Source organism: Anopheles arabiensis, chromosome 3 (genome assembly GCF_016920715.1).
Source record: "Anopheles arabiensis isolate DONGOLA chromosome 3, AaraD3, whole genome shotgun sequence".
Classification (NCBI taxonomy): domain Eukaryota; kingdom Metazoa; phylum Arthropoda; class Insecta; order Diptera; family Culicidae; genus Anopheles; species Anopheles arabiensis.
In genome coordinates, this window is record NC_053518.1 from 37,708,124 (window position 1) to 37,723,576 (window position 15,453).

The 15,453-nt window shown below is 41.5% G+C and overlaps 1 protein-coding gene across 6 annotated transcripts in view; it reads left to right on the forward strand.

Annotated features, from left to right (window-relative positions):
• Positions 1-15,453, forward strand: part of LOC120902482 (neural cell adhesion molecule 1) — a 192,997-nt gene that overhangs the window by 4,192 nt on the left and 173,352 nt on the right. The window lies entirely within an intron of this gene.

Genomic DNA, 15,453 nt, shown 5'->3' on the forward strand with positions numbered 1-15,453 from the left:
CGTTTTCATCTTCTGGTTTGCTTTTTCTTTTCGCTCACGGAAGCCGTGTCCGTTATCCCGGAAAGGCGTCATGAATTATAGGCTGTTATCATCACATCGTCAATAATAATCATAAAAAAGGAAATAACGATTTCTTGCTCCAGCTTCTTCGGGACACGCTCTCGAGGGGAAGATCCGAGAGGACGAGTGATGACGGCGGCAATTGGCAACGGGCGAAAATAAAAGGTCACCCGCCGCCTCCTACCGTTCATTGTGTCGTTTGTCTTTTCGCCATTTGGATCGAGATCGTTGAGCAGGCAGCGTCACGATCCAATTGCGTTGATAGCTGATAAGAGCGATAGGCTAGCGTGCGGTGGACGGTTGAATGTGTGCACGATTGATTTTGTTTTGCTTCCGGTGCCACTCTCGTGGGACGGTCCGGCACTACTGGTACTACGTGGTGCATGGTGCGTGACAAACGGACTGTTGAACGATGGGACGGAGAAAACAAAAACATAACATCCCGATCTAATCGATCCAAATTATGGTTATGAGTGGAGTGTTTGGAAAAAAACGGGCCGATTGTTGGATGGCAAAAGGGCAAAAGCAGTAGCCAATTTTCAGGGAATGAAAAAAGGGATAAAATAGTGAAATGGAAGGCGATATGGTCGGTCATTTTTTGTTATTACTTTGGGAATAGTTTTTACTGGGTGCTATCTGGTGCTTCAGCTTAAATGAGTGTGATGGAAATACGCCTTTTACAGAGAGAGTAAAGGTCCTGTCGACAAAACATGGTTCATGTACAAATTATTGAAATTTTTAAATACAACTCATGCCGCTTTTTTGTTTTCATAGACTAAAAAAAACAAATGAAAATAATTAAACTATTTAGCGTATAATAGTTTTTAAAAATACGTGTTTTATTGTTGTACGATTTGATTCATTTTTTTTGTCGAGAAGGTCTTGAAAATACTTATAGGATTGGATGAAGAAGTAGAAGTGAATATCATTAAATGGAACTTAATGTTGACGTTACATACGTTATCATTTGTGTTTCCGTACAGTATCATTTGTGTTACGTTCTTCTTGCATTTACGACAAAACAAACTGTACAAATGATTGATTAAAATCGTTCTTCGAAGTTATGCTTAAACCCTTAAACAGTCAGTGAGCTGAATTGTTCCATTTTCTGAAACAACATATTTTCCTTTAACCATTGTTCAATAATTTTCACTCTAATTTTGTGGTTTTGGTACAACACTGCTTATTAGTGTTGAGCCTGAAATACAAAAGGAATAACAAGAACCTAATATAAACTAAATGATAAATGATCTGTTCGGGTAGTCTCAACCAATATTCTCTTTGTTTAAAACGGAATACGCTTCCTAAACATAATCTTTTTTAATTGAAACTGAAACCATTTTCCCGGTCCTTTGCCTACAGTTTGGACACGATAAGATTTGACTGACGCTTCTGGATGTGATTGCCAATATTGTTCTTATCCTTTCTCAATCTCAACTGTCATGTGTCTATTATTCGGCTTCAATTCAGAGCTTTCCAGCATTAGAAGAACTACTTTTGCTTGATGCTAATTGATACAACATCGGAAGATTTGATTGCATGAATGGATCCTCAAGATCTTTAGCTTTTTAAACTCATTTCCAGGATTTGATGTTGAATATGGCCTGTATTCAGCAAAGGGGATGTTTTTGTGATAGTCTTTGTACTCTAGCCAATAGATTTTAATTGTAATCTGTTAAGCCAGTATAATGTTTTAATACATATGTAATCCAACTGCATTGACAAATTTGCAGTGTTTTAAAGTATTTTTTTATTTCACTGCTTCTCACAGTAATTGCACGTGCATCTGATATTTCTCAACACTAAAAAAGAAAATCAACAATCTTAGTCGTCCATTTCAAACCCCTGCCTCATGGTGCCTAATGGTCCTATATTCCACTCCATCAGCCAAATTAACTAACAAGTTGTGCTTGAGCTGTGGTTCCAAAAAGTTGAAAGAGAGATAGAGAGAAAAAACGCATTATTTTCCCACTCTCTATAAAATGTGTTCTGCGGTGCTTGTTTCGCCAATCTCGTAATTTGCGGCGAAAGTTGTGCAGTTTATCTGAGCGAAACGACCAGAAAATTATGAAATCCTCTAAATAGATGGAGATCTGGGGAGGTAAAATAAGAACCGGCAAGGGCGTCGGCAGGCGTGAAGTGGGCGAAGGTCCGGCAGCATTTTTTTGCGGGAGCTGAGGTGCGGGAACGGATAGGTAATAAGCCCCCGGGAGTGAGATTAGCATTAAAAGCATTGCCGAATGATTTATCAGCTAAGGAGCGCTGGGGAAAAGACTCGGTGCTCCCGGCAAACTGATTTCACCGGCAGCGGCAAACGAAAGATACCGCGCAAGACAACAGTGGCGCAAGGCTAAGCGAAAAGGAAAAGGCAAAAAAAGCTGCCAAGAAAGAGGCAAACCCGTGTATTAAGTGAGTTCTACTTTTCGGCTCCGACGTCGTGCTAAACTTTTGGCTTCAGCTCTTGCATTAGCTTTGCTCTATCGAGCAATCTATCCTTCTCACCTTACCGGCGGCACCACTGCTCGTACCCATCGAACTACCCGCGTGCCCTTGTTAGTGCGGAAAATGCAATCGTGCGATATCTGTCTTTTTTTTTGGCCTTCTCCATTCTAAACTGTACCATATAAATGCAGAGAAAAGTTTGGCATACTCGTGCTTCGTCCGGCTCGGTGTATGGATACCATTTTGTGTGTATGCGTGTATGTGTGTATGTTGTTTCTTAGCACAATCACCGCAACGGTCTCGCGAGGATGCTGGACACAAGGTGCTCAGACACTTCAGCGAGCGATTCTCGTCGGCGAAAGTCGTACGAAACCAACCAGCTATACCAGTGCTCTGAGTGCTGAAGGAATGAAAAGAACCGAACCGAAAAAGAAACCAAACTTCCAGCACAGTCCAGATAAATTGATTGCGATAAGTTGGCTTCCATGATCTGTGGGAGTGCCACGCAGAGCAGTGTGTGCGTCCGGGGCTACAGTTTCGGTGCCGATCGGAGGAAGGGAGGAAGTTAAGATGTTTTGCCATTATTGTTATTATTATTGCTATTTTAAGGTGTCTAGAGTTTTGAACTCCCCTGTACTGGCGCCTGGGTGTGACGCCGAAAAGAACGAATGCCTGCTCGCTCCCATTTGCCGTGGTCCGTGTGTCTCCAAATGCATTGCGAAAGTTGAATGCGACAAGAAGGCATGGGACTGGGATCGTTAGCGTTTAAGAGTTTCACGTTGGTTGTGGCACCGTGGGCTATCCTCCGGGTATGTTATGACCGTGGCATTTAAGCAGCATGTCCCTCGCCAAGTGCTCGGAATTGCTTTTGGCATGGTACCGCTGCCCTTGAATGGGTGGCACCGGTCAAGACACCGGTGTCGCGTGTGAGGGAACGCGGAGAAGGAAGAAGGACTAGGTGAGGAATTAAATTTTCAAGAATTATATGTTGTGGAAAATTTGTCGATGGCCGTTTGCGATAACGATGGGTCGTGATGGGTTTCTGAGGGGAGGTAGCGTTGGTGGGACCAGCGGCGTAGGTAGGGTGGTAGTTAAGTTGTTGTTGACTGTTGCTCCCACGGAATAAAGTCGCGCTTTCTTCGGTCGGTCAAATGTTGGCGCCACAGGATAACCCGATGGCTTTTGATGGGTTGAATTAGCGTTCGGGTCACGATAATGGTGCAAGTTTTTACATATTTCACGTAGGTAGAAGAAGCTGGTTTTAAGTTTCCTTTTTGCTCATTTTGACCAGCGGGGCAATGGTAATAAATCGAACCATTACTTACATTTGATGTGAACGTTCCAGAACAGCTGAAGTATTAGGGGTTTAGAAAAAAAATCTTAAAATATTCAAGAAAAAACTTTGCCCTTTTTTAAGTGAAGTAGAATTGAATATATGAAAAAAAACCGTGTGGCATAATATAAATGAATACCAAAAACTTGCTGTAGTTCACGGTTGCAAACTGTTAGGAATGCTTGTTTTACCTTAAACTATTTGTTCAATGGATGCAGTAATGTTTGCAATTGTTGTTTCGTTCTTTCGAATGTGGCAAACAGAGTCGAATGCCACAACGGTGCATATGGAATGCCCTAACGAAAAGATGGGCTGCTCTCGTTGCGGTTTTAGTGAATGACATTTCTATCAAGCGTGGACTCTCTTTGTTGTACAGAACATTGACGGGTGGTTCCTTCAGAGCTGCTATCAACTAGATGAGTTTACTGTCATGTATCGAACGATTGGGAACATTCCGTTTGGCCTTTGGAATTTGGACAAGCTTGCGCTGGAAGTTAGTGGTAGTTTTAGATGTTTTCAAATGAATCTATTGATAGACATCTATCGCTGCAAATGGACAATTTAAATAGAAATGCTTTAATATTAATGTTCTTTAAAAAATAGATCAATCATTTATTGCGTAGAACATGCTGATATGAAAACAAGTTCATGATAATACCCCAACTGTTATGTGCTGTCAACGATCTCATACATCCAACACTAAACAAAGCTTTCAGAGTTGGTCGTAACATGCACGCATGGCGTGGTTTGATACAGATTGTTCCTCATCAGAATGCTCCTCGTAACAGTTCAACACGCATAAAACTTTTCTATAATGCAAATTTAACATATGGCACACATATCATACGATGGATTGGTGGATGTTGCTGAGTAGTGAATCTCATCGTAGAAACAGTTACCTTCACTAGAGCGTACGTTTAACGGCCGGCGGTGTGTTAAAAGACAAAATAACAGCTATTAAGAAAGCTACTGCAGGGGATGATACACTTCACCATTCTCCATATCACAGATGAAGTGAATAATAATGCGGCAGAATACTGCTACTGGGGGAGAAAGCCTATTTCCATTGTCAGTCACGGAACGTGAAGCAATGCTGACATTGCAACGTAAGTGAGAAGTGAAATAAATATGTATCTCGTGTCAGATGTAAATAAATGCCTTCTTTCAATGCTTCAAAAATCCAACCATAGGGACGGAGATACACGCAAGAGAAAATATATGTGAAAGTAAAATTCGGATGGAAGGAAAAAAGAAAAAAAAGTTGGAAAATAACCACCGCAATGAAAGGGAACCGCCGACAGATATTATACCACTCATACGCGCAAGAGCTTTTCGTAGGTTTTCAAGTGAGTCTTAACGCCGCAAAGTGCGTATCAAAAGTGCGGCTCGAATATTATAATAAGAAAAAATACGTACTCACCCACACACACAGTACACACAGAAAAACAGGCAACGGTTTTTTCCAATAGGACGAACGATTTTCTGTCTCCACAGAGCAATGTGTTGTGTGCGGGATTCGCGTACGCGTCAGCGTAACTGCGGGCACTGGCAGCGAGCACCGTTTGCGTATGAAGGAAAGATGAAAAATAAAGTACATGTGCAAATAACGAATAACCCACATCATTTCCGATCCGGCTTTTCAGCCACCCGAGCCGCGGTGAGCAGACATAAAACCGCAGCTTCAAAAAAATAAATAAATAAATAAACGGGAAAAATGAGCGGTGTGAGGCGGGCTGGAAAATGCGTGAACGCTTCCTTCCTGGTCGCTTGAATCGATAGTCTTCCAATGGAACGGTGGGTGCGGGGTGGAGTTTCCTTAGCCTTGGGCCATTTCTAAGCCTTCGAATTGATTTCGCGTTTCGTGATCATCATTCGTGACAAAACCGTTAGTCGCTACAACGTTCCTGCGATGGAGCAGGTTCTACAAAAAATGAGAAAGAAATTTAGCATTTAGATGAAGGTGATATATTTTTTCGAAAATTTTCAAAACTAACACATTTTAGAATATGATATTTACGTCAATCTTAATTGTGAAAGTTCTTTTTATTTCTTTATGTATCTATATATACACCTTTCATAAGAAGGTAACATATAATGTATACTGAACGATTGAAAGGAAATCCTGTTCTCTTTGTCTCGGAGCAAAACATAAAATTGATAAACATCATTCGACTAATTCAGGAATTAGGAACAAGAGGAAAAAAGAAATTTTATCGCAATAGAATGTGTCAGTGTCACGTCCTTAAACATTATTAATTGACTCATCAATTTATTCAAGATTCAAAATGCTTCAAATATCTCCCTGTCCTACTCCCACTTAAAAAATTAAGTCTATATAATAAAGAAGTCGATGCATAGCTCTATTTTGCTCCACCATTTAATAAGCAGTTATTGACATATATATGTAAAAGGTTTTTACAATAAAGTTTACTCAACCAACCATCGCACAGGGTCAATTATATATACAACGTACAAAATCTAGTGTAAATATACAGAAACGATTATAATCAGGAAAATAGACTCTTAGCTTTGACCCTCTTGAGCTACACACGATTTTGTCCTAATTTTGGAGTTTTTAGATATTCTTCAAATTTATAAGTATAATAAAAGGACAAACAGGGCGGGCGGTCCTGTTGTACAGTCGTCAACTCGAACGACTCGATAAAATGCATGAATGCATAAAATGAACCGTCCTCCCGAGGCAAGGATTGACTATTCGACTGCGTGGTAATAAAATATATCTCGAAAACCTGTATAGGCCGGCATGTCCGCGTAGGACGTTTATGCCAAATAGAAGAAACAAGGGCAAACGTTGTAAAAATGACCGAAAATGCATTCAGACCGCTGCATGCACCACAATTAAAACCTCAATGCAATGCGATGATGAGATGATTGAAACTTTTTCATCTAACTGTCAAAAAATTCATAGGGGGTTTGATAAAATGTTCTGGATGACTCGATCTCTATATTATAAAGACTTTAAAAACATAATAAGCTTTAGATAACGTTCACAAACCTCTAACTAACTGTTTCGGACATATCACACAATACAATTGAAAGGAAAAAACCGGTTCTGAAGCATCAGCAGCACAAGCTCAAACCCATGTTACAACTTGTAACGAACGATAAAGTTTTTAGGTGATTTTTTTTATGCTCATTTTTCTTCTTCCGCCTTTGGAACTGGCAGCCCTAACCTGTTTTGCTACCGTACTCAAAAAGAAAAAGAACTAAACATTTCTCTACCGTTTGCCCTCAAAGGACCGGCCTAACAATGGTGGCCCGAATGGTCCCCCTTCCCGTCCTCCCACAAATGGTCCGAAATGCTCGGTGATATTTGATGTCTTACGAGCGGTGGTTCGTCTTTGGTTCCCGACGGCTGGAAAAGGATAAGAAGGAAGATGTTGTTATTTTACTTTTTTTTCTCCCTCGCGCCTTTTTTGCTTCCCATTGCCTTGTATGCTACTAAGACCCAGACGCGCTCCATACGCGTTATACTATTACACCTGCTCTGTTTTGCGACTCCGAACTTCTTTCTCCGAGGTCTTCGGGGGGGTGGACCTGTTTCTTTTTTGTTTCGATGTGAACCATGATCCCCAGAGTGTACCTTAAACCAGTGTACCGTGGGGTAAGCAAGCCGAAAGTCTAAAAGTTGTTCCTTTACCAGTGTCTTTAAGTTCGTTCGTGGTAGGTTCGTTTGGTAGCGTCTAGTTGAGCTATTGCCATAGGAGGGAGAAAATAACAATGACACGAAAAAAGGGCAAACAAGGGTGTATAGCAAGGAAGTGAAGAATTGTTTCCTGGAACTAGACTCGGCGACGGAAGCAAAATCATCGATCGGATTTGACGGCAATCGCAATGGACCCGGGCAAAAATTTAAGAAAGCTAAACTGGATGGCCTGCAACCGTCTTGGAAGCGTCGGTGGAAGGAAGCTGCAAATCCTTAGAAGGTACACGGTCCGGTGACTACGTTGATGTTCTAGGCGTGCCCCAGGGAACATTGGAAGGATTGTGTTTGTGACCGTCGCATTTGACTGAAACGTTGAAGAGAAGAGACCTTCGATGGCAAGTTTACCCAGGGGATGAACGAGGCTTGCCAGGTGTCTGCATACGTGACAGTCCATAATCCAATGTGAGCCATAAAATTCGGGATTCGGAGTTGTTTGCTCGAGAGCAGTGGTTTTAAACGGGAGGAAATTATTTTTTTTGCTTGATGTGTACCGTAGGCTACGAAATAGACTTGTTCCGGATGAGAAGGTCTCGTTTGCATTTATTACGTCACATTATACTTGGAGAACATTTTTTCAAATATAAAACTAAAACAAAAAAAAAAAACAATAATGGTGTATTTCCATTAACTAGTAATGATTGTGCTAGTTCTCGAGGGAAAACATGACAAGTCATTGTGTTACTCATACTTGATGTAATTCATACCAATTATTGCAAACTGTGAATAATGAGTCCCAAAATTCCCAGAACAGTTGTGCGCCTGAACAATTTTATGCTATGTACCATGTGCTCCAGCAACGTAAAGCATTTAGTTTAAGTTTTAGTAGCCTCTCTAGAGGTGCTTTATGGAACTATTTGTTGGTTGTTTGAAGGTATTGAAGAACAATTTTCAATTTTGAAAAGTTTTCAACCGCTTTGACAAGCTAAAAATTGGTATCTCACTGTTGAATTCAAAAGAAATTGAAATGATACTTGCGGAAAAGGTCTCAAAGAATTTTTAATTATTTAAACTCACACTTCAGTGGTAAAGGGTTCATTAAATAATTTTTTTTGTTGAGTTCAAAAGAACACATGTAGGGAATATTACATGAAGTGGATTAAATGAAACGGATTGAATTACTAGGTAATTGTTCTTTGGTACCATGTTTAATATTTCCTTTCAGGTTTCAGATATTAATGAAATTGGAATTATTTCAGATGATGATTTTGTACTTTGTAAATATGATCATTGAAATATCAATACGAATTAGGTTAATTATCGCTTTGTCGTATACAGCGTCTCGAAGGGTAAAAACTGAACACTGTATTGCTAAAAATACGTTACAAAGGAATTCTAGTTATACAGAATACAATAAATTGAATATGATTAAAAAAAAACAGGCAATAATAATAAGTAACATATTTTTCATTCCACCAGACCCGTTGGCACAAGAATAAACATTCTCTTTTTATAGTACCGATAGCTTACGATCACTTTTCATACCAACATGCCCCTTTTTTCATAGTTGCACGATAGTCTGCCCCATACCGGGCAGCCAGAAGACAAAGTGCTAATTTTGTTATTAAAACCGTTTCTCTCCTTTCCACTAATTAGTTCATAACTATAACCGTCTATTGACTTGTGCCAGGTGTGGTCCCTGGTGCCACAAGCATGCAAAAAAGAGCGAATAAAGTTTGAAATTAATTTTCAACTAATTTCGAATCAAATTGACAGCAGAGCGGAAGTGTCTCGTTTGCCGATTTGCAGTGCTGCCAGGTTGTTTCTTGGAGGCCTTTTTTTGTTCCTCTTCTGCTGAGCCGTTTCTGCACACCAAGAAGCAGAGAGTGTGTCAGGGATACGCATGAAAACTTTGCCTTATGCACCTCGACACGCGCCCGTAGCTGGGGTGCTGTCTAACAAGAATTCTTGAAATACTTTGCTTGATTTAAAATGTGCCCCATTTCCACCGACCATTGCCGTGGCAAACAGGTAAGCATTTGTCTCTATAAGGTGTGGTTTGGCAACAACAGGCTGCGTGCACTTGCAACTTGGTCAACGCGGCTAGTGGTGGCAGTGGTGGTGGTGGTGGAAAATATTTCATTAACAATCTAGAAACTATTTAACTGTAATTTTTCAAACAAGGTAAAACCGGCACCGGGGATAAGAGCGTATGAGCGAAACAACAATTCCGGCTTGTTTACGTGGCCACTATACACAGGCACACATGCAGGCAGGCAAGTCGCTTTTGCAACTACATGAAGATGCAAGCTAAACGTCGCTAGGCGGACGCTTGCATGGGCACGCGTGCTTGACAAGCATCGTAAAATGCAGCAGTGTGTTTAAGCGCAACGGTGCAACAATTGCAAACTTTTGCCGGAAGAAAACGGTTCGTGCAGGAAGAAATCGGCTTACCCGACGCGGCTTCACGTGTTAGTGTAGCGGTGTCTGGCGGGACTGGAGTTAACTAGTGCCGAGATTCATTTAAAGTTGAAACTTTTCCCACCGGTGTGCTGTTAAAGGATGGGCCAGCCCAGCACGTACCGGAACCGCCGTGCCGATCAAACGATCAAGAAACCGACTGCCGGGTGCACATGTGTATGCAATGGAGGAGCACATGAGACGCGCGCCAAAAAAAAAAGAAACAAAAGAAAGCAAAGGAAAATGCACGCTGCATACGTGCGAATCCCTCCGAATGCCTTGTTGCGAATGTCGGATGATGTCGGGGTCCGCCGTGGTCGCTCCGGTTTTTCTTACCCATCACCCAATCCATAGTCTTACAGCGTAATGATGCTTTACCGGAAAGTATACAGCAAACAGTTCACACCGACCAACCGGGGAAACGGTGGAATGTGAACAGGCTCACGTTTGGCACGGGAGGTGTGTGTGTGTGGCCATGGCATTGTGGCAAAGTCGCGTTAAAGTTTCACGATAATCCAATTTTTCACCGCTTCTATCCCCGGCTTTCCGGGCGCTGTTCACTGCGTGCTGGCGAAAAGTTACTTCCAGTCGTAGTGAAGCTTTTTTTCGCCTGTGCCCTGGTTGATTTTCTTTTTGCACCCTCTAACAAAAAAAAATGAGTGCTGAAAATATTTTTACTTCGTTTGCGCTTTTTTTATGTCTGTTTGGTTCGTTCGTCTGTTTGACATTCTTTGGCATTGTATCTGATTGTATGGTGCATTTTTTCTTTTAAGTAACGGCTGTCAAGCGTTAGTTCTTGGAAGAAAAGGGGGGACAAAAATTATAAACATCAACGACGGAACTTGGTGATCTAATCCTTAAAAGAAAATTATTTTTTTTATTCAGAAGAAAAAAGGAGAATTATTCTACGAAGAAACAAATGATTAGAGTTCAAAAATAAGATATATTGCTGTATGGGTAGACGCCGAAGACGAAGCGGTATGAGTATATTGTAAATTTTTAGTTTTTGCAGGCTCGTTTGAATTTGAATTTATTTCTTTACTTTACATTCAGGTTTTATCAGACATTGTGTTTAATAATTTTATATTTGAATATATAGAATAAAGAGGTACATCTTCTGCAGAAGATGATGTCATTATATTTCTCAATAATTTCAAGCTAACGAACGTAGTTCAACTGTGCTACAACTGTGATGAATATTGATGAGTTAGAGCATATTTACAAACAAAAATTACAGCATATCTGTCAGGATCTTTGCATACAGCTGTTTTTGCCGGTGCGGCAGACGTTCGTAGCTATTTGATTCACTTCCGAAGGCAGCAATTCCATTAGTAGATAGACAAATCAGAGTCAAATGTTAATATCGTCGTGGTCGTCGTCGTCGTCGTCGTTGTCGTTGTTGTCCCCGCGTCGTCGTCTGGAAAATGTTGATGGCAGTAAGTTTGCAGCTGTACACTCGCATTTGCTGCGATGTAGCGTATTGTGACGTGCAACTGTTATCTAATTGAAAATCCAACCTGAAACACGACAAAACTTCACGTACTCCAAAAACACGAAGCGGAAGGGAAGAGGGCAGGGAAGGAAGGCCGGTTGCTGTGTGTAAAACCATCGGTCCTGTAGCCCCGTCGACCTGAGCTGGCAGGAGCGCCTTAGAAGTACCGGAACTTGGTGGCAGTACTCTTTTGTGTACACCAGCGCCGAGGATCTTCCGGTGGCAGCTCAAGGGTGGTGTGGAAAGTTTGGCGTGTGCGCGCGCGCTTACGCTCGCACCCACGCTCACTCGTACCCAGCTAACAAACCGGCACCTGCACAGGAAACAAGGCCAACTATTGTGCGGATTTGCTTATCGATGGAAATGTTCAGTTACTCCACTAACCAGCGAACGGTGCCGGTGCGACTGATGCGTGCGAGTACACAGGGAGGGGGAGTTTGGTTTGGTAGAGGGCTGGCGGTCGGATAGTTGGTGATGGTGGTGGCGGTACAGCGGCAAACTTGTCCCAGAAATTGCGGCAACTTTGCCCGACCAGCACCGGTTGAAGTTGAGGAACAACATCGGCACAAACTACCAATAACAACAGCAACTGTTACGACCTATTCTTGCTACTTGAAATCGTTCCCGGTCAAAGGTTGTTACTTTGTCGTACGACTTTGCTAACGCCAGCTGTCAGAATCGTACCAATCATACTCTCCCTACGGCGGTGGAATCTTGCTATGCCCTTAGTCTTCGCTCCTGTCGATTTCTGCACTCCCTCGACTGTCAGCGTTTTCCGCGAATGTGTGCGTCCGTATGAAGCCCATTTTTCCTACTGCTAAAGCAAAAAAAAAGGCTGCAGCGAACCCTTACATCATGTTGCTGAGCTCTTACCTTATGAGAAGAGATTCACATTTTGTGGTCTACTCGCGAATGGTACGGTCTCCAGATTTTAGTGGTTTCGTTGTCGGGAGCGACGAGAAGCAGGTCGAATCGGTTTGCGTAGGTTGCTGTGGATTGTATAAAGTTTCCGTAGCTACCGATGCGGCGAGGGTGGCTGTTTTGACGTATAGGTAAACGAGCCTTCATGTAAGCTTTAAAGAAGCGAAGAATGGAAGAACTGTTTCGTTCGATTTGAACCTTCCAAGAATGCGATGGGAGTGTGTTAGGTAGGTTTGGAACCATGTAAGAAGAGCACTTGTACATTTCGGTGTCGAAACGAGCAAAAAAAAAAGTTTCCCACTACCTACAGGAGTGTATTTGACCTGACTTTTCATTTTTTGCACTCGAGTTACAACGGAAAAGGCAAAAGGGCGTAGAAGTTTGTTTGCATAAACCAATTCAAGAGAGAAAAAGAGAGAGGGAGAGAGAGAGAGTAGGTTAAAATTCAATACAAAATAATGATTCTCTTTAACGGTCAAGTTTCAAACAGGTACACAAAAAGCGGACATATATTACTGTTTACTCAACCATAAATATTAATTTCATTCACTTTAAAATGTTTTAATTTTAGCGCATAAATGTTTTAGTCTTGTTAAATTGAATTGTTATGCAGGGTACACATATAGATGATGAAATGGCCTCAATTAAAAATTAAAAAATCTAGAATTTTGTATAAAGATGATGGACTGCAACGTCAGTTACTCGTTGTTTTGAGAAAGTAATTGATATAAAAAAACAACCTTAATATGTCATATAAAAATATTATTTTTCAAACCTCATGTGAGATATCCTGTTTATTTGCTACAGCTCGTTACGGTAGATATCTGATACGATCACGTTTCTGTGCATCGTTGTTCCCCATTCGCCCTGATATGTTTATGGTTAGATGGCGTTCCGTTAGAGTCAATGTTAGCGGCAAGCAGCAGAGTTAATTGGAACTCGCTATACTTAACCTTACCCCGCACAAGCTTCCGTTACAGTAGATAGATCTGCGTGTGTGCGGTTGAAATACGGTATGCTGCACGTTGCGCCTTGTGTCCGACCCCGTGGATCGGATAACCGAGACCAGCCATAGCACGGGTGTTTGGGCACTCTTTACTCTTTTCAGCTTGATTTCTTTCCCCGTACGCGATAGAGCTGGTGGCGTTTTTCGCAGAGCAGGAAATCGCAGGCACGCCCCGTGCGTGTGTAGCTCTGACCTGTGCGAAGGTAAGCGCAGCCCGTCAGGTTGAATCTTTCCACGCCGGCCATGATGTACTGGCTCGTCGTGGCCTATGCGGTGCTGCTCGCTAGGCAAATGCTTTCGTTCCGATGGCGATTGTGGAATTCATTTCCCGTTCGTTTCGGAATTTCAGACCTGCATGTAATGGATGTATTTGTAAAGACGAGTGCAGGTTGTGTATGCAATTAGTCGAATTGAGTCGGCAGTAAATTATGTCTCAATTATGCATTGCTCGCTGTCGGTTAGCATGCGAAATGATGAATGCACAGCCGTCCGTGTATCGTGTGTTGCTGAAGAAATGATCACGGCTATCGGGCCTGGATGGTATGTTTGAGCTGATTGGAACGAAACATTTCACCGACAAGCATAACCAGCGTGAAGCTGTTTAACATTCAAGGCTTATTGAATTTTGGAATGGATGGTAAATGCTGCAAAAATGATCAATTTGAATGATACTTGCTACAGGCATGTAGTAATCAGATCATATCCTAGGTAATGTTTAATAAAAATAGTTCTTGTGTAAATGCATTTGTGTACAATTTTATAGCGAAAGTGTTCCTTAAGAGTATTCTAGAACAAAGCGCCGCACTGAAGCGATGGAGACGCCTGGTGCCGCTTGTAAAATAGCAAAGGCAATTAGCAAACACCGTCCCATGTTTGATGTTATCACTCAATTTCCAGCAACTCATTGGATAGACCGGTCGTAAAATCGGAGGCGTAAGACAGAAAGGAGATTATCCTTTTCATATAATGTGTGCCGATTCCTGTCCAATCACACCCAGCACACATGTACGCTCTATTGCCCGGTGGATATGATGTGTTTTCTGTGCGGAAAACACTTGCCTGCCTTTGATCAGTCATAAACACTTCCATCCGCTCGCAATGAATCGAGCCCATGATGTGAACGGAAAACCTCCATCAAACGATCGTAATTTAAGATGTTGTGTCTATGTGGCTTTTCTCTTTTCCTTTCCTTTCCGAGCTTTACTTGATTGCCCCGGGAACAGAAAATGGTTCGGCTGTAGCTTGCAGTATACTGCTAGACAGTAAAACTTTGCTTGTTGTAGTTCGGTGGTAAAGGCACGATGAAGGAAGAACGAGAGATAGAGAAAGATAGACAAAAAAGAGGGCAGAAAAATGTAACGGTGTATCTGGAGGAAGGGCGATTTTTATTGATTATCGTTAAAACGAGCCCCGCACTCGTAACATCGAATCGTAAGTTTACGGCTAATCGTAAAATAATAAATGGTTACATCATCACTACAGCAAGGGCTGATCTTAAGCCCTACGAGTTAAAGAAGAGCCAGCATGTTCGAAAGATTGCTTCGGATACAATGCATTAAAAGTGCAAATCTTGTAGAAATGCTTTAAGGCGAGTGACATCATTCGATGATGTAACGAAAAGCCGTACATGCCTTGTTTATAATTACCGAGTTCATTTATTTTAAAAACCAGAATGAGCAAATAATTGAAATGGAAAATTATATTAAATTATTAAAATACAATGCAAACTTGACACAACAGTTCACCAGCAAGATTTAAAGATGATGTAGCATAGAGCAAAATGCAGTTTTAACAACAATGGAAGAATGGTGCAGGTTAATTAGAAATTGGTTATGTATTATTTTATACAAAATTGCTACCTTCTATATACTACACTTCTACTCATTATTATTGGAGTAAGAAACATCCAACACGATCTAATTTAGTTTATATTTCTTACACTTACTAACCGTGCTGTCTGTCTATCAAATCTGTAGGAGTTGAGACAGTGGAAAACTCTTCGCCTCAGTACATTGCCCAGAGGGCTCTTCGCTTCGATTTTACATCTCTCGACACCCGTTAATCGTAATGAAGAG